Source organism: Vipera ursinii, assembly GCF_947247035.1.
Source record: "Vipera ursinii genome assembly, chromosome: 6".
In the NCBI taxonomy this organism is placed as follows: Eukaryota; Metazoa; Chordata; class Lepidosauria; order Squamata; family Viperidae; genus Vipera; species Vipera ursinii.
In genome coordinates, this window is record NC_139515.1 from 19822319 (window position 1) to 19841977 (window position 19659).

Consider the following 19659-nt stretch of genomic DNA (forward strand, 5'->3'; position numbering starts at 1 on the left):
TTGGTCAACACATTAAACATAATACAGTGGAAAAGCAGCACATCTCCCTGCGTTCATTTCAGAGAAGAGATAGGAGAGTCTCTCATAAATAAATAAATAATAAATAATATCCCAGAAAACCAGCCAAGGAGAAAGGGGATTGCACAAAGTTCTTTATTCTGCTAATATATGTGATTAGTGCACACAAAAAACAGTTAATGAGAATGCTGGTGTTACCAATCTCCCATTCTCAAGCCATGCGGTTGGTTGACTGTGTTTTCTGAAAACTGGAATGGGACATTTAGGTGCCTATCCTTGGGCATGGCCACTTTGCTCTCAGCGAACTGCTGCCATTGAACAGCAGGCTTTCCACCTCACTGTCTGTCTCCCAGTGTTTGTCCACTGCCAATGAATGCCCCCCTGGCCCTCCACCCCCAGCCCTTCATCCCAGGCCAGCCTCTGAGGCATGGTTTGATCTGGACATTTTGCTGCTGACCGGGCAGTAGGCAGCAACAATGGCACTGGGGGAGTACCGCATGCTTGGCAGTGGGTGGGATGATCACAACGCTGTGGGCAGCACAGGCAGGGCAATCAGTGTGCAATGGGTGGTGGGCTGTGGCTCTGCCTGCCTATTGGCTGGCTTCCTTGCTTTCTCTCTATGCAGTGAAAACCTTTTTCGCCAATGAAACAATTTTCACAGTAACTCAAGTTGCTGCTGATGAAAACCGTCTCTTTACTGGTCCCCCTTTTCATATCATTTCTAGGACAGCTGTGCTGTCTTTTGAACTGCAGAGACAGCAGGTTGAATGGAGGGGGACACTCCAGTGCACTGTAGAAATCCCAGGGTTTGCAGTGCAAAGTAGGCATTTGGCAGCCTGTAGCAATTTCCCTCCCTCTCTCCTTCTCTCCTAGGCAGTGGATCTCAAAGTTGCAAGCACCCAGATAACCTCATCGATTCCCCCCTCCCTCCCTCTTTCCCCACAGCCAATTGCCGTGGGTTGCCCTCCCCACAGCTTGCCACCAATCATGCACTGCCCACCCACAGCCCCTGATTATGCTGCCCCCCCAGCACCATCACTGCTGCTCACTGCTTGATTGGCTGGAAGCTACCTGTCCAGTGCAGTGAAACACCTGGGTGAAACCATGCCTTGGGGAATGAGCTAGGAGGAACAGCTGGGAGTGGAGGGCCAGGGGGGCCATTGGTGGTGGACAATTGCTGGCAGACATCCAGCAGAGGTGGAAAGCCTGCTGTGGTTTGGCCATGGCAGTTGTCTGGGAGCAAAGTGAGCATGGCATCTCAACATCCTAAACCTGCAATAAAAAAAGGGATGGCAGAAATAAGCATCTTAACTTTGTATCTCTTGCAGTCTCTGGTGTTTAATTTGTAGTATGTTTTAATATAGAGAAAGCCTCAAACTAGCATCCTCCACAACCATCTCAATTACTACCATTCAATCTATTAGTTCATGAATTCCACTTAATAATCTGCATTAAATAGGCAAGATCTCATAGATGCACTAAACTATGATTTGTTCTGACTACAGCTACATTTGCATATAGCAGTAAGCCATAAAACATGGTTTGCAAACTGTAATGGTTGGATTCATATAACTGCAGTTCTACCACAGTGCTTTTGAGATTTGGGGTAAATCAACAAATGTTGAAGTATTTTCTAGCTAGCTTAATAAAATAAATGTAAATAAGCCACAATGGAGCAAACAGCCTTGGGGGTGGGTTATAATATTGTTGCATCTCAGAAAGGGAAGCAAGAAGATGTACAGGCTTATTATCTCATTGATTTGAGTTGCATGCTGCAGAAGATGCCAGAACAAATGGCAAAGTAATTAATTTGGAACCTAGAGAGAACAATAATACAGTATAAGATGAATTTAAAATCAAATCATGCCAGACAATAAATGAACAAGAATGGGAAGGTAGTTGGAACAGCATAGCTCACTTAAACTTATATGATCTCTTTTCACTTTAATGTCAGTGCAAAAAGAGGCCTAGTTCTGGAATAGTTGTCCTTAACAGTTGGAACTGGAAACTGTGTCATTAAGCAATATAGTTATTAAGCAAGACATCAAGTAACCACAATGGATTTGCCCAACTTTGCCTGTAATAGTTAAGCAAATCAGCTCAGGTTGTTAAGCAAGGCATCTGAGTCTTGCAATTTTACTGCTGGCTTCTCCATTGTTTCAGCTTGCCAGTAGCCAGCTGTGAAGGTTACAAACGGTGATCAGATGATATGGGATGCTGTAACAGTCATAATTGCCAACTGGCTGTGAATCACCCTACTCATGGCCATGGGGATGTTACTATAGTTGCAAATCTGAGGACGGGTCATATAGTTACTTTTTCAGCATCATCATAACTTTGAATGGATGCTAAACAGAGCATTGTTAAGGATGAATTACCATGTTTTCCCAAAAGTAAGACCTACCCTGAAAATAAGTCCTAGCTTGATTTTTGAGGGTGGGCCTAATATAAGCCCTATCCCAAAAATAAGCCCTAGTTTGGGGGCAAGGCACACTTAAAAATCAAGCTAGTGCAGGGGTGGTGGGGTGGAACTGTTCCACATGCCCCACACCCACTGACCTTACAGCCAGGCCTATCCTTACCGTCCCATTTCTTCTGCAGCATCTTTTGCAGCCAGACCTACATTTCTCACTCACAAGCCCTTCTGGAAGGCCACTGCAGCTGAGAAGCGAGCTATGGATTCAATCCACAGCTTGGTTCTGCAAGATCTCTGCAGCGAAGAACTAAACTATGGATTGAGTCTATAGCTTGGTACTCAGCTGCAGAGGCCTTCCGAAAAGGTCTGACTGCAAAATGCAGGCCAGAATGCTGCAGAATGAAGCTGCTCCTTTGGCTGCAGCAGAAGTGGAGTAGCTGGGTGGGACTGTTGGTACCGGAGGTGAGTATAAGAGACATCCCCTGAAAATAAGACCTGGTGCCTCTTTTGCAGCCAGAAAAAAAGACCCAGTCTTATTGTTGGGGAAACACGGCATCTGTAAACACTGATACAGACGTGTAGCCAGCTGTAGCAACAGGCTGAAGAACAGCTTCTATCCATGGGCTGTCAGGCTCCTGAACGGGAAATAACTCTATGTATGATTGACTTGCGAGGCTGGTGTGTTGTGCAATTAGCTCACATGGTGTAACAAGATGGTGGGTTTGCTGTCACTGTGAGTAGTGGGGGCGGCACAAAGGGAGGCTCAGCCAATCTCACTGTACACATGTTGTACTTTGATAATAATAAAGGTTCATTGTGAAAATATTGCAAGGTTGCTAATATTATTTTGAAAGCATTTTTAATTTAATTTTGGGATTTTCTCAAATATACGAGTGTGATGTCGATATTGTGGCATCCGTGGGCAGTGGTTTGATAGTCTTAACATAATGTTTGAACCTAGCCTTTCTCCCAAATCATCATTCTTTAAGCAGCAAGCAACAGTATGCCTACTTTCCCTAAGCCTGGTTTCCATTCTCTCTCTCTCTCTCTCTCTCTCTCTCTCTCTCTCTCTCTCTCTCTCTCTGTGTGTGTGTGTGTGTGTGTGTGTGTGTGTGTGTGTGTGAGTGTGAGTGTGTGTGTGTGTGTGTGTGAGACAGAGAGAGAGACAGAGACAGACAGAGACAGAGAGACAGAGACAGAAAGAGAAAATAAGAACATTTTTTAACACAATTATTGGCTTACTTAAGTTAACTTTGTGTGCTTGTGAAGGGATGATCAAACATTCTAGTCAACAGACTTTAATTTTAGCTACTGATTTTCATTAATTGCTGCTGAACATATTTTTGTCATGAATCCTGTATTGAAGGACTTTTTGAAAAATAATCTCGGGTTGTGATTTTCAAAATGTGGGCAATATTATGAATTAGGAGGTGAGATCAACATATGTAAAATACTAATGTGCTATTAGGTACAGAAAGCTCTTTCTAAATACTATGATAAAAGTAAAAGCACTTTCAATCTATTTGCTGTCACTTTAACAATGTGCAAATAATAAAATGTGGGTTTTATGGAATGAAAAATATTTACAGACCTTAACGCCTTGCTGTTTCAACTTCCTCTTTATTGTACAAATGCTGCACTGTTTTATATTTATATTATCTTTTTGTTTAGACATACTTGAACCATTGCCCAGGGAATGCCACAAACAGAAGTCAATGACAACAGAACCATGACATTTTAATTAAGAAAAAACGAGTTAGCATTGACAAGGACTGTATTCTGACACCTATGGGCAGAAAACCGACCACTGAAAGTTGACAGGCATAGAGCTCTAAAAACTCATGACTGGAGATTTACAAGGCCTTAAATCTAGTTTATGCCATTCTGCAAATACCTCAAAATAATACTGAATGCCTGCCTGCCTGTCTGTTGATGGTGGGACAGAGGGATGGATATGGATAGACAGGTAATTGATCAGAATGCTGTTTTTGACACAGGAGATCGGGTCCAAATCTCCTTAGTATTTTACCAGTAGGGGTAAAATACTACAGTATTTTACCAGTAGGGGTTCTTGGGCAAAGATCCACTAATGTTTCATCTGCCTATCTCAAATATGAATCTGTCATGATTTAGGACTACTGGGCATCAGGCCCTTTGGAACTGGGCCATGGAAGTGGCAGCCGAACGCGCATATCCCCACTTGCATTGAGCTGGAATGTAGTGAGGTAAACCATCAGACACATAGCAGACATGTAGACCAGGTATACCTTGGTATTCCCATAATCACACAGGAACCAGATGAAGAGGCAAGGAAGACAGTAATATCCAAGGACCACCAAAAGATAAGATAGATCTTGAAGTGCCAGCTCAATGGGAAAACCAGGATCCATGTCATCAATATATAGCTCCGGTATTGGCAAGTTCCAAAGGAGGAGCTGGAACTTGCCAATGTGAAGACTCAGAAGCCCCTCACAGTATACAGAGATTCTACCCCAAGTCCAACACTCAGAGACTATACCAGTCAGAAAGAAGGTGTGCAGGATCTGGTGAGTGCCAGAGCTATTATCCTGTATGTAAACCACAGCAAGATGTCACCCAAAGTTGAGTGCTGAGAGAATTCCTGAGGCAGCAGCAGATATGGGAGGAAGGTCAAGGCAAGGAAATGCCATAGAAAGAGAAGGCCCTACATAGACAGCACCATTAACAGTTAGTTGAGGTGGCAGGCATCAGTAAATTTAACAGTAGCTGGAAGGGGTGGACTAAAAGCACAGAGGAACAGAGGCGCTACAAGAACAGTCACTAAACATCAGATCCACAGAAGCAAAGTCTACCATACCATACAGGAAATAAGGTGCAGACTATGTAGGGAGGTGTCAGAGACAGTCCAACCCATAGTGGCAGGATGTAAGATGCAGGTAGGAACGGCATACACTAAATGTAGCTGTTTAGTGTATGCCGTAGCTGGCATTGTGTACAGGAATTTCTGCAGTGCATAAGCTAGTCCATATGGGAGATTCTACAGAAGGTCATGGAGAATTAACAGTGCTAAGATCCAGGCAGGTACTGGCCAATCAACCAGTGGTAGTAGAAAAGGACCAAAATATAGTGGTACCATAGTTAAAGATGTAGTAGTGCTAAGTGACAAAAACTTCAGGAAGAAGTATAAAAAGCTGAAGAAGTACCAGAACCTGAAGGAGGAACTACACAGAATGTGGAAAATAAAGACCAAAGTGATCTCACTCTCTCTCTCTCTCTCTCTCTCTCTCTCTCTCTCTCTCTCTCTCTCTCTCTCTCTCTGTGTGTGTGTGTGTGTGTGTGTTTTACAGAATGGTTGTCAAGACCTTTCTATCCCCTATGCCTAAGCCATTCCCTTACAGCTACATAATCTGAGGTCTTCCCAAAAGAGATGTAGATACTTTAAAGTTCTCCCCCATAATGAGGAATGTGCAACAGGGCTAAGCTAGGGTTGTCAGAGGACAGCAAATTGTGCAAAAAACACAAACTCATTATTGATATCTAGAGGTTCTCCCAGTTTTAGAAACTTAGATTCGATATGTCTCAAAACTGCTTTTCAAAAGGCAAGTGGACTTTGTTTTTCCTTGAAAACGTTTCACTTCTCATCCAAGAAGTTTCTCCAGCTCTGAAGAAGAAGCTTCTTGGATGAGAAGCAAAACATTTTCAAGGAAAACAACAACAACAAGAAAGTCCAGTTGCCTTTTGAAAAGCATGTTTGGGACAACTATGACCTAGATGATTGAGAATCTCCATAGACACAAATAAAATAGTGCTAGCTAAGCTATAATTGGCTTTTCCTGCAGATGGGAAAAGCACATTTTGCCAAAGCAAAATGTCATTGCAGTGATAAGAACATGCTGATGCCTTGTGCACACGGAAATGTATTCGAGGAGATGATTGGCATGTTGAGCCTCCCACCTGTTTTTTCACTGTACTGGCATCCTCAGAAAGAAGCCCAAATGCAGGATGCATGGCATATAAAGTTTGATCTACTAACATGCTACCATATTAAGTTCTAGAAAGGTCAAAATGTATCCTTTTTCATAGATGAGATTAGGGGTTAGCAACTGACGGCATAGGAAAAGATAGCAAATGTCTTCTGCAGCACAGTTTGATGGGCAGTTGTCTATTGACCAAAAAATAAAAACACTGGCCCTAAATGTAAGTATCTGCATGTTACTGTAACATCCTGTTCTGAAACAGTCTGAAATTATTAGCACAGCCTATAATAGTGTCAAGTGGGTTATAAATTGCAAATGGAAAAGAATATGAATAATAAGATTTGTAGCTGATCCAGCTGATCTAATGTTAATGTTTAATGCTGTTAAAAATATAGTCGAAAAGTTAGTCTCATACAATGAAACTCAGATGATATTTTTTCCCCAAAAAGTATTTGTATTTACACCTAACTTCTCCTTTGAAAGGAATTATTCATGGGACTATCCCACTTTATTTATGTAGTGCTAACTTAGACTGAAATAATGTTACGCATTGTTCTTCAGTCATTCTTGCAGAACAGAATGTGCTGTGTGTTCCACAGCAAAAGAATAAGGGGGAGCTGTTTATGAGGCTACAGCTCTTTTTGCAAATCAAAAGGTGGAGAATATTTTTAAAAAGCATAGCAGCCCACTAGTTATCATGATGTGCACCAAACACAGTTAGAGGCAGAGTCCTCCATGTCAAATGCAGATGGGGCTTTGCTGTGTATACATTGAAAGCTAGGTTTTAAAATGTTTTTTCTTCATTTGGTGCTTCATTGCTCTTTACTAATTCTCTTTTAGCATTTTTATAGGGTTTCATGTACTTTTTCTCTTAAAATGTCAGTACACTAAGATGCCCCCCCATTTTTTTTAAAAAAAATCTATTATGGCTATGAAAAATGCAATAAAAGGTTTGATTGGCACATGACCTCCAGGACCAGATGAATGTTCCCCGTTTTGAGGAAAACGCAATCGAGAAGTTACAGGTATTGAAGAAGATTTAAAAAATACTGATCCTTTGTACCATAAATTTTCTTAGCAGTAACCTTGATGAGGAACATCTTAGTATGCAAAGTTTTCTTGAGATAACAGGTCTTGAGAACAGGTGCAAATGAGTGTTCTTGGATGCCTTGACATAGTACTTCTCAGAGTTTTTGTCTTTTGTATAAGGAAAATAAAAACTGTTTTATTATCCAAGAATACTTATATTCCTAGGACTCTCGGATCTAGGGCTTAATAGAAGGCCCTAAAACAGTGCTAGATAATTTGGTGATAAGGGTATCAATGTTAAAGTGGAGGCAGGATACAAGAATAAAGTGCTCTGGAGCTTTCTTTCCAAAGCAGCTATGATAATTTGAACAAAGCAGATTTGATAATTTTAAGTAGTTACTTAGAATGTTTTTTTCTTTTATTTTAAGAGGCATAGAGGCATCCTTTACATTCAATGTTGCTTTGATATCTTGCATTGTATCTTGTTCTACATTCTCTTATCAACAGTTAAAAATGAATCTTGTCAACACGAAAGCCTATAAATAATCTGCTGCTTCAACAATGCCGTTATTTGTATTTTCCCCTTCTGCCACTGAATTCAGTATGAGTTGATATATTTTATTCAGATAATAACCCTTCCTAGTAAGCTAAATTTAGAAAGTTTACTATTTCTTATTAGGCTTATTATATCATCAGTTCATGGTCCATATCCAAGATTGTCATTAAACATTGATCACATTGTGGAACCATGGTTAGGTAAATAAACTTAGAACAAGCAATAGATAAACTCAGATAGGAACTTAATAAACCACTGTTTCCCACATTCCTTTTCAGTTAATTTGCCGCAAATAGCCACAATGTACCTATGCTGTTCAGTTACTGTTTTCCGTTCATCCTGGCTCCTTCTTCTTAACATACTAATTTTCTGCTGAATGAAATATTTAGCTGTTCTGTACCATTCAAGAGGTGGGCCTAATTTTAATTTGCCTACAGGGTACGTGTATTTCAGTTTGCTGTTGGAAAGATTACTGGAGTCCTAGCTATGGTAGGCAGGAAACGTTTACTACCATACTAAATAATTTGCTATCTTTTCTGAGCATGCACCATGAATGGATCAGCCATTCTTAGTTGATCTACTCTAGCATCTTTAGTCACTTTCCTGGTGAATAGGACAACTTGTCGCAGCCAATTTGCCACAGCCATCTCACCATGGCCAACTTGTTGCAGGCCAACTTGAAATGGCCAACTCACTGTGGGACAGTTCAAGAATTCAGTTTAATTATTTGAAATAATTTTTAAAAATATTTTAAGTTTTGTTACTCACATTTCATTTTGTCTCTCTTTTGGCATCCTTTCTTTAATTATTCTGTTTCACCATTTCCTCAATATTAGTGTAACTCTTCTTTGGTGGAGAGTTGTCCCATGTTGAGTTGTGAGTTGGCTGCAGTGAGTTGTCATAGATCCCTTCCCTGTGATGTCATTACTAATCTAGGTATTCCCAGGCAAAGTCTCCAGAACTAATCAATACCACAGGTTGTCATCTAATTAGCTAATTTACTTTATAAATTTGGCATTATTTTAGATGGTACAGAAGTTCGCATGATCATCCTTGGAGATAAGATTATAGAGGTTTGTGTATTTTATACAATGAAAAGATGTAAGTGGAGCCAATTTGTAGGAAGTTAAAATGAGTCTAGCTAGAACATTAGAGGGTTTTGGTGTACTGTGGGTCTGGCACAAAGTGATATAATAATTGCCATTACTGCCTCAATAGGAATGATTAGTGAATGATAACCAAGTATATTAATTTAACTCCTTTAAAAAAATGTATTCCAGGTGGCATCAGGGCCATAAAATCTGTGATTTATTCACATTTGTAAATCATTACTTGTGGTGGTTGCCAATTGATGAGTGCGCATGAACTCTCTTTCTCTGTTTGTTGGGTTTGCCAAAGTTGGCAGGTATCAGAAGCTTCTGCACTATAGACATCAATTTAGGTCTGTGCTTTCACAAAGCTAAGACCTGAATTTCAATTTTTCCATGGTCTGGTATTAAATCTTTTCCTTGCTGCCAAGCAGAGACAGTCTTGCCATTCCCATTTGACTGATTTCAGTTTTAAAGGATTTAACAAGCCCTTCCCAATAATCAGTGATGAGCATAATGATATCTGATATTTTGTCTTGCCACCCACATTTATGCTAGTACAGAATATGTAACAGATTTCATCAATGAAAACTGGCATCATAGGATTGTGTAGTTCACAGAGCTGACATTTAAAGCAGATAATTCCACTACAGCAGACAACTGCTTTTTTAAGGATTACCTATTAGAAGGCAGAAATGTACAATTGTCATCAAACAGGCTAGACAGACTATTTGGTTAGATAAAAATAAACCAGGGAGGAAAAAGATTTTGATTTATGCAGTAGCATGAAAAAATGTGACTACTAGCAACTCTGCTTCTTGGAATTTAAAACAAAAGCTACTAGACAAGAGCTAAGGGAAACAGACCAGGAACATGTTATTTAGTTCTGTACCATAGCTAGAAGATCTTCCAGATTCACAAGTTTTAAATTTAATTAATTCTTGATCCAATAGATACAACAGAATATAAAAATAAAACAGCCTGTCATAAAGATTTACATTAGCCTGTATAACATATATTGTACTGGCTCTGTCCTGTGAACACACTGGTAAAAAGTAAGATAATACAAGTAAGTTAACTCTATCTGTTCACGCAGACCTTGCATTAAAAATAACATGATGCAAAAATTACTGGGGGGAAAACATCTTGCTCTAACCTTAAGTAGTTGTAACACCAGCTTAGAAAATTGTTTCACAGTAAGATTCTTTCTGGCTGGTATTTAAACTGTCGATTATTGCTTTATATGTTTTGGATGTACTAGGGGAAAGGTGAAAAAGAAAAGTGTTGCATTGCAATAGTCTCCTTTATCATATCTATTATTGCAAGTGATTTAATTACACTCCATAAGAAAAGTAAAGAATCCAAAGCAATAGATAGTACATAGGTACTCACTCACAAAGTAGAACAGACGGCACTGTTATGCCAAAATGCATATAGATAAACAAGGAAAGGATCTGGACAATCTGTTTTTATAGTTTCATGTGATCTCAACCTTCCTGTATATATCTGGGCCTTGCTAATAGTGTCATTTGCTTGGCTTTGGATTATGTGACATCAGATTGGTATTAAGTCTTAGTGGCCATATACGTAGGACTTATCCAGATTAACCAATTCCCAAGTCAGCCCTCAAATTTTCCATCAGTACACCCATTTTAATCAATTCCATCTATCTTACTACAGTACATCCTCTTCTCTTTTCTTCTACTTCCCATCATTGCAGATTCTCAAGAAATCTAGGTGTTCCCATACAGTAATGTTTTTAAAACCTGATAACTTGAACCTAGCCATTTGTACATCAGTGGATTGATTTCATCTTTGATCCATTTGTTTGTTTTCTTGGCTATCCATGCTATTTTCAGGCATCTTCTCCGTTATCAATCATTTTCTATCTTGTTTTTTCAAAGCCCAATTTTCATTTCTATAGAGCAGGGGTGTCAAACTCACAATGTCACGTGATGTATTGGAACTTTTTTCCCATTCCATGGGGCGGGCGCAGTTTCACCATGACGCATCTGGCCAGCAGGCCAGCAGTTTGACACCCCTGCTATAGAGTATCACAAGGAAAATAATTATTTATTTATTTATTTATTTATTTTATTTTATTTTATTTATTCGATTTATATACCGCCCTTCTCCCGTAGGACTCAGGGCGGTTCACAAGGTTATTAAAAACAATACAACAGGTTACAAAACTTAAAATCAATTAAAAAGATTATATTAACCTTGAATAAAATACACTTAAAATCCCAATTAATATTCTCAGTCCAGGCCAGAGAGCTCAAAGAGCCAGGTCTTCAGGTCCCAGCGGAATGAGCAAAGGTCAGGGGCAGTCCTAAGCTCTACAGGCAGCTGGTTCCAAAGGGCAGGCGCACCCACAGAGAAGGCCCTCCCCCCGGGTATTGTCTGCTGGCAATCTTTTACCGGCGGTACCCTGAGAAGACCCTCCCTGTGGGAGCGCACAGTATGAAGGGAGCTTGATGCCGGCAGCAGAGGTTCCCTCAGATATCCTGGACCCAAGCCATTTACGGCTTTATAGGTCATCACCAGCACCTTGAATCTCACCCGGAGGGCAACCGGAAGCCAATGCAGCTCGCGGAGGAGAGGTGTTACATGGGAGTATCGGGAAACCCCCATCACAACCCATGCGGCTGCATTCTGCACCAGCTGAAGCCTCCAGGTGGTCCCCAAGGGCAGCCCCATGTAGAGAGCGTTGCAGTAGTCCAATCGGGAGGTCACGAGCACATGAGTGACTGTGCGCAGGGCATCTCGGTCCAGGTAGGGCCGCAACTGGTGCACCAGGCGAACCTGGGCAAAGGCCCCCCTGGTCACGGCTCCTATATGGTCTTCAAAACTGAGCCATGATTCCAGGTGGACGCCCAAGTTGCGAGCCCTATCGACGGGGGGGGGGGGGTAACACCTCACCCCCCATCATTAAAGGTGGAATAGACTGGTTAGTCCGAGATGCCGGTATGCAGTCACTCAGTCTTGGCAGGATTGAGATGAAGCCTGTTTCTCCCCATCCAGACCTGGATTACCTCCAGGCAACGGGACATCACAGCGAGGGCATCACTGGGTTGGTTCGGGGTGGAGAGAAAAAGTTGGGTATCATCAGCGTACTGATGATACCCCACCCCAAAACCACGAATGATCTCGCCCAGCGGCTTCATATAGATGTTGAACAGGAGGGGAGAGAGAACCGACCCCTGAGGAACTCCACAAACAAGAGGCCTTGGGGCAGACCTCTGCCCTCCCATCAACACCGATTGTGAACGGCCCAGGAGATAGGAGGAGAACCACTGCAAGACAGTGCCTCCCACTCCCAACCCCCTAAGACGCCGCAATAGGATACCATGGTCGATAGTATCAAATTACCATCGACCATTACCGTTACCATTACCATTACCCACAATTGGTTTCTATTGTTGTAGCCATTGGGGTTTCTAAATTATTGTCTGGGACTTGTTATATATTAATCAGGCCACTATAAAAATAAGTCATGGTTTAGCTTGGATTAAAAAAAAGCAAAATTTAGCAAGGAATGTCAAATAATCTAACTGCCACCAATCCCTTCTCTTCCAAGCATGAAAGTTGTCGGAGACCTACATCCTTCTGCAACTGATTGTTATCTGCATGTGTGGTGGATAAGAAATATGTGCATCATTTCTTGATTGAATGCTGTCAGGTAAGTGATAATGGTGCGACTAAGATTAACTAGTGAATAATGGCCAAGGTGAGTTCTAAATCCCAACTCACATAGTAAAAACTTTGCTGACTGGTATACTAAATAGAAAGTAAAAATGATTTGCTCTCCTTGAATGTGTGTTGATTTGTGGGGGGGAAATCTCTAAAATACAGCTTCAAACATCAGCTCCCATTAATTCCCTGTCTTGAAATTCAGGATAAAGGAAAAGAGAATCCTAAGAATTCCCCATTTTATATACTGGAGTATGATAGTAATACTGAAAATTAATTCATACCATTCAATAAATCATATGTAAGAACCACAAGAGATAACCAATAAACTATTTATTACTTTTCTCACCAGCCTTGACAGGCATTCCTATAAATCCATTAGTAAAGGAAATTTTACACCCACGGACAATTCATTCCAACTCTTGGCATTCTGAAGCAACACTATGCACTAACCTTTGTGGTGAAGAGCCACATAATTCACAATATAAATCAGTCTTAAATCACACTTTTAGAAGTAACTTTACCTCTGTGGGTGAAATCCAGTCTAATTTTTCTACTGCCAGATTCCTTTTTCTCAATGAAACTGCAAATCTTTGTGCTTTCCTCCTGCAGAATATTTTCAAAATCTGTTCTACAGGATTGAGTAGTCCTTGAAAGAATGTAGAAGATAAATAACATCTATTTGTGTGGCACTGCATTTCAACACACATTCACTGAATACATTACTAACTTTATGTATGCAATAACATTTCCTGCACTACATGTTTTGTGCATTTGGCTTAAAATGATCTCATAGGACTCAATCCACTCCATCCATTCTATTATGATGGCAAGGAAGCAATGGGCAATAGAGAGAGAGAGCAGAGCTGCTGGATTCATTCTTTGCATCTATCTTCATGCAAAAAGAAAATACAAACCAACCTACTAAAAATATAAACATAAAAGACAGACTAGGAATACAAATTAAAATAAGCAAGAAAATGGTAAAAGAATACCTGTCCATTCTACATGAGTTCAAATTACCAGGACCTGACAAATTAATGCAAGAGTTCCGAAAAAGCTGACAGATGTGATCTCAGAACCACTGTACCATATCTTTCAAAGATCCAGGAGCACCAAGAAATTATCAGACGACTGGAAAAGAGCTGATGTGCTTCCCACCTGCAAAAAAGTGGGAAAAAAGATCCAGGAAACTACATACCAATCAACCTGACCTCAATACCTGGAAAAATTCTGGAAAATATAATCAAGCCACAAATCTGTGAATACACAGAGGCAAACAAAGTCAGAAATATAGTTTAGACCAGGAATCATGATTCATACATTGTGATTTTAGCCAGATACATTAAACCACTCATTGTTTATATCTAAATTTATAAAATTATTCCAGGTAGAAATACTTGAAAGCATAGCTTTAGTACTACCAAATGATTTTTGTAAGAGTGCAATTCTATCCAATCTGGAATTCATATCTGAGAAGGAATTGATAGAAAGGTTAGAATGCAGTCCTGCAGGCTACTCCTGCTGACTGCCGGCTGCCAGCAGTTCAGCAGTTCGATTCTCACCGGCTTAAGGTGGACTCATCCTTCCATCCTTCCAAGCGTGGATAAAATGAGGACCCAATAGGCTGACTCCACAAATCGCTTAGAGAGGGCAATGTGAAGCAGTATATAAGTCTAAGTGCTATTGCTATCAAGCTTTTTACAGGTTCAAAAAAACAAACTCAACAATTAGAACAATTAATCAATGGAACAGCTTGCCTCCCAGAGTAGTGGGTGTTTTCAAGAAGAGATTGGACAGTCATGGTTTGGGCAGAGGGTTGGACTAGAAGACCTCCAAGGTCCCTTCCAGCCCCTAGGATTCTATGAAGTTTCTATGAAGTTACATCATGTTGCTAAACAAGTTAACCAATAAACTATAGATTTGGAAGACCTTAAGAGAGAAGGTTTGAAAACTTTAAATTGAATCTATAGACATTTTGAAGGAAAAGGTATTTGTTCAGGTGTTTAATATGAGCTTCCTGCTCCTCTTTCCTTGGACAACTCTGTCAGCATTTTTTAAAATATATTTTATTGATTTTTTTACAATAACAATCTTTAGTGCTTAGTAAACAGTGTGTTGTCTGGGTTCATATATTTCAAAACAATCAATAATAATTAATTTCTATAATTTCATAATCAACTGTATATATTAATTAATGATATATTTCCTTGATCTTCTCTTCTTCCAGTAGTATTCTCCTTTTGTCAACATTAAACAAATATAGTTCTTAATTCTTTTGATACATACAAAGTTGGATATAAACATTTTTCTTGTGTTTATACAAATAATAGTAACATCAGCATATAACGTCTTTTCTGATCAGTTTATATTTCAATTGTATTTATAAAATTCATCTTATTAAGTCACTATATATCCTGTTTTCAAGATTCTTATTTAAGCTTAATTTCCCCTTTATATTCAAATCATCAGTCATGATTTTCTCAAAGTTAATTACCTTTAAATATCCATACTTTTTAGTCACATACACCATCCCAATATTTTTACATTTCATATATTATAAAAAGTACTATACTTCTTATATATCTTATCACTCTTACTGTAGGGCCCCTTTATATCCATAATTTATCTGTTCTTTTAACCATATTCAAACAAGTGTTTAATCATATAGTAATCCATTTGGTAAGTCAAATCAAATCTCTTGAATATAACTCTAGCTTTCTTCTTTTGCCAAGTAGATTTCCAAGTCAGTGTGTTCAGCTTGCCAAGGGAGTTTTCCTGTATTTTTGTGAATGTTGTTGGGAATAGGAAAGACAAGTTAGGTAGGATGTGCATTTTTTGTCTTCCAAACTCTAATGATTCTCCTGGCTGCTCTATAATCCATTTTGTTAGATCTTCTTTCCTATCTTCAAGTTTATTTTGAAGCCCTGAAAAATAAAATATCTTTTCCATTTTCATTGTTGTGGCAAAATTTTGCAAGCTTTCTTTTGTTTCTATTAAGCTCTGGTTCTCTTCCATTGTAGCTTCCCTCTTTGGGTCATTGTCCCTGGTTTATGCTCTGTTATCTGGTTTGTTTGTTCATTTTTTGTTATTGTCTTCTGAGAATTTTTAATTGTATGTTTAGGTTAAAGATGTGCTCATTTATGTCATAAAAGTTGTTTTTAATCTCATCATGATTTGAAACCATTGTCATTTGAATCTGTTGCAGCATTGCTTACATTTTCTCTTGGAAAATATTTGCCGTGTCTTGGAGTATTGCTCCTGCAGATGTCTGATGTTCCAGACTGGGGCCTTCAGAAGGAGATATTAGGTATGGTTTCCTGCCACTTTTAGATAGGTATGCATCATCCATTTTGTCTCCCCCCTCCAGATAGTCTTTCACCATAGTCTCTGTGATTAGACTTGTCAAATCAGCCAATCTTAAAGTCCAAACAACCAAATCTTATATAGTTCTTGTCTTTATATATGGTTTTTATAATCCAATGCATTTCAAATTGTCAAAGCATCACTTAAAGCAGTATTTTATAACAGTTCTTCTATTCAGGGGTCTTACAATTATCAGCCAGCCAAAATTGTACTCCAGAATATCTAACTCCCTAAGATCTTTCTTTCCTAGAAGATTAGCCCAAAGTCAAGGTTTTTCTTTCTCTTGCAAACAATTCTTGAGCTTAGAGATCACAGCTCAATGAGTGTTTATAATCTCAAAAGGTCAGCAATTTTAAAAACAAATATAGTTCTCACTCTGTAGTAGGTGGCCCAGTGTATTTTCTTTCCTCTATTCCCAGCTGTTCTCTAAGTTGTTCTTTATTTCTGGGTATCTTGCCAATTTCTGAGTCATTGCAGCTATTGTTCTATGCTCTAATCCTCCACTAGATGTCAGTAGCTATTCATTTTCCAACTTTTAAAACAAAGAATTATTTTCTTGTAATTTCATCAATACTCTTTCAAATGTGAAATCTTAACAGTTTTCATAATTTTCACATTTATCCAGACTGTAGTATTATTAACTTCATTTCAATATGTTTCTGTCCCCCATAAAAATTAAATTGTCGCTTCCATATATGGAAGGGTGGGGGTGCGGTCCCCTCCCTTTTCAGTTTTGGAGGATTTTTTTGCTTCTTGGGCATCTTTTCCAGGAAATCAGTTACTAAAGAGAAGAGAAAAGACTGATATTCTCACCCAGTTCCAAGCACACTGTTCACAGTTGTTCTAGTTAGTGCTTTTGGACTTTGGCGGTCGGTAGCTTGGGCTAGTCACTGAGGTGTAGCTAGCATTTCTCCTATTAGTTTGAGGGCTTCCCCGGGATCAAACAGATTGACTGCTGTTGTTCTGCAATCATCGGGGGGGCCCTCCTTCGCTGCCTCTCTGGTGTGATTTTAGACCCATTTAGGGTCCCCTGGCAGGGTGAAACCAGCCATGGGGTGAGGAGCCCCGCAATCCCTTGGCCCAGTCACTACAACACAAGACCAGACGTTCAGCCATCTTAGCATTTCAGAAGACCTGGGAAATTAAGCTGAATGCAGTGATGTAGAGATGGGATTATGAAAGGGAAGGGATTCTCCTCTTGCCTTCAGCCACTTGTACTACAGCCCAGGTCCCTAACTAGTAATTATAATACTGTAGGAAGACAACACACACCCGCAGAGAAAGAAATATTTTGGGGAATATTAAAAAAGCAGAATATTATATTTCCCCAAAGGATCTTAAAGGCAGAAAAGCAGGCTCAGTTTTTCTTAGCTTCCAATAGAAACTCAGGAAACCACCTTTTAAAAATGCAGATTTGATAATCCCATTCAGCCCCATTCATGAGCAAATACTACTAGGCAGAAGCCCATTCAAGAGAAAATATTTTGAAATCCCATGCACGAAAACTGATAGCTAACAATAGCAGAGTGATAGAATTAGTACCCCTCATCCAAGAAATCCAACACAGGAAGTAAGCCATCAGCCCCAGCCCCAGAGAAGCAGGATATAACCTTTGGGACATAATAGGATTAACCCACCAATACCAAAAAGGATACACTCAAACCTCAGGTCGAAGTTCATGCCACAGGAACAGGAACTCCAAACACAAAAGTCCAAGAAGGTATAAAAATCCACTACTCCTAGCAACATATGGTCAGAACCACATTTCTGTCTGGCTCTGCTCTTTAATAAATTACAACCTTCTTTCTAAAGCAGTCTCTATTTTGTTTATTCCTGGCTTGGACTGGACCCCGTTGAAGATTTTTCTTTCAACAATACCATTAATATTTATTTATGATTCATAGAAAACCAGAAAAGAAATAATATATTCAGTAAGTGGGGATATTTTGCATCACATTATGTAAACATAGAAGATTTACTTTAAACAATTATAATCAATTAATATACTTTTTTAATTAAAAGATATAATCCCCAACCATTCAATATGAAACACTAGAAGAATAATTATACTTTTGCTATTAATTTCAGTAGATGACTTGAACAAATATAAGTTCCATTTATAGCAGAGGAGTAAGCAACTTTGGTTTCTGAAAGTGCAACTACACAATTTTGGATGTCTGTGTAACTAATAACAACAACTTATTAAATTTGTATGCTGGCCGATGTCAATGCTGCAAACATTGACATGTTTTTGCACTGACAATATAAGACGCAGCCTTTTGCTTTAACTGTTTGGCTTTGAATCAATAAAGTGCGGGAGGAATTCAACCCGGATGTTTTGTGAAGATAAGGGATACTGCGCTTCAGAAGGGAAGTGAAACTTTGTGTGTTAAACTTAAACTAATTGGTGAATGTGATTCATGACGTGTAATTATGGGAGGGAAATTCTGGATGATATGATGTGTAAACGGGAGGAGAATTCAGTTTCTGGCATCCATCCATGAGTGCCGATGCTCTGTTCTCATTATTATAGACTTTTTTAGAATAAACAATCATGCAGTGTTCTTTGATCTGTCTCATTAATCGAAACCCACCTTCCAACAATTCTCTTCAGTAAATGCTGACTTGGGTAATTTTGCACCACTTCTATGGGAAGGTAGTTCATGGGAGGTTTTTTTGTTTTTGTTTTTAAATCACACATTGCAAATTTGCATTTTTGATATTTGATTATCTATTTCTCCCACCTAAAAGGCTAGCTTGTTTTATTCATTTGCCTCCAACAACAAATTATTACCCCCAGAAGTATATACTCATACAAAATCCATTTCCATTAAGCCATTGTCTAAATAGTTGCTCTCTCTATAATTTTCCACTGTAATGCCTCTCACATGTATAACTCTAATTCTTGTATTTTTAAATAAATTCAGTGACTTTGTGGAACCATTTTCTTTTTACCTTTTGGGGTGATTCGGTATTCTGCAGCATCCTGGTTCAACATCACAGCATGCATCTGTATCTTCAATTTAAATATATATGTAATTTAATGTAAACATATGCACTTGTGAAAATGTGGAGACATCCTAACAAACTAAATAAAAATTAATTTTGGCTAGACTGGCTCTATGTTATATGTAAAATAATTTTGTGCAATAATAATAACAATAATCTGTTGTGCTGTTGAATTACCTGTTGATTTCCTCTGATGTACAGCTATTATTTTTGCAACTTCTGTAGTCCCACCCATTTTTCCCATTGCAGTCTGCTGCCAGGTAAGAAATATCAGTCTGTCAGCTGTTGCTCACTGCCATCCCAACACATCTGTACACTGCCATAAAGAAAGCTTTTGTAGGATTTTAGATGGCTGGAAAAAGTTCTGCAGAAGCTCAGGTTCCAGTTTGATAGCTCTTCAATTTGCCTGCCAGTTTCAATATCCCCTCTTCAGAACTTGTTATGTCTAAAAGATAGCTCTCTGGTTTGCTCACTAAAATGTTATTTAAATAAAGTAAACACAATCAGCAGGTATTGAAGATAGAAATT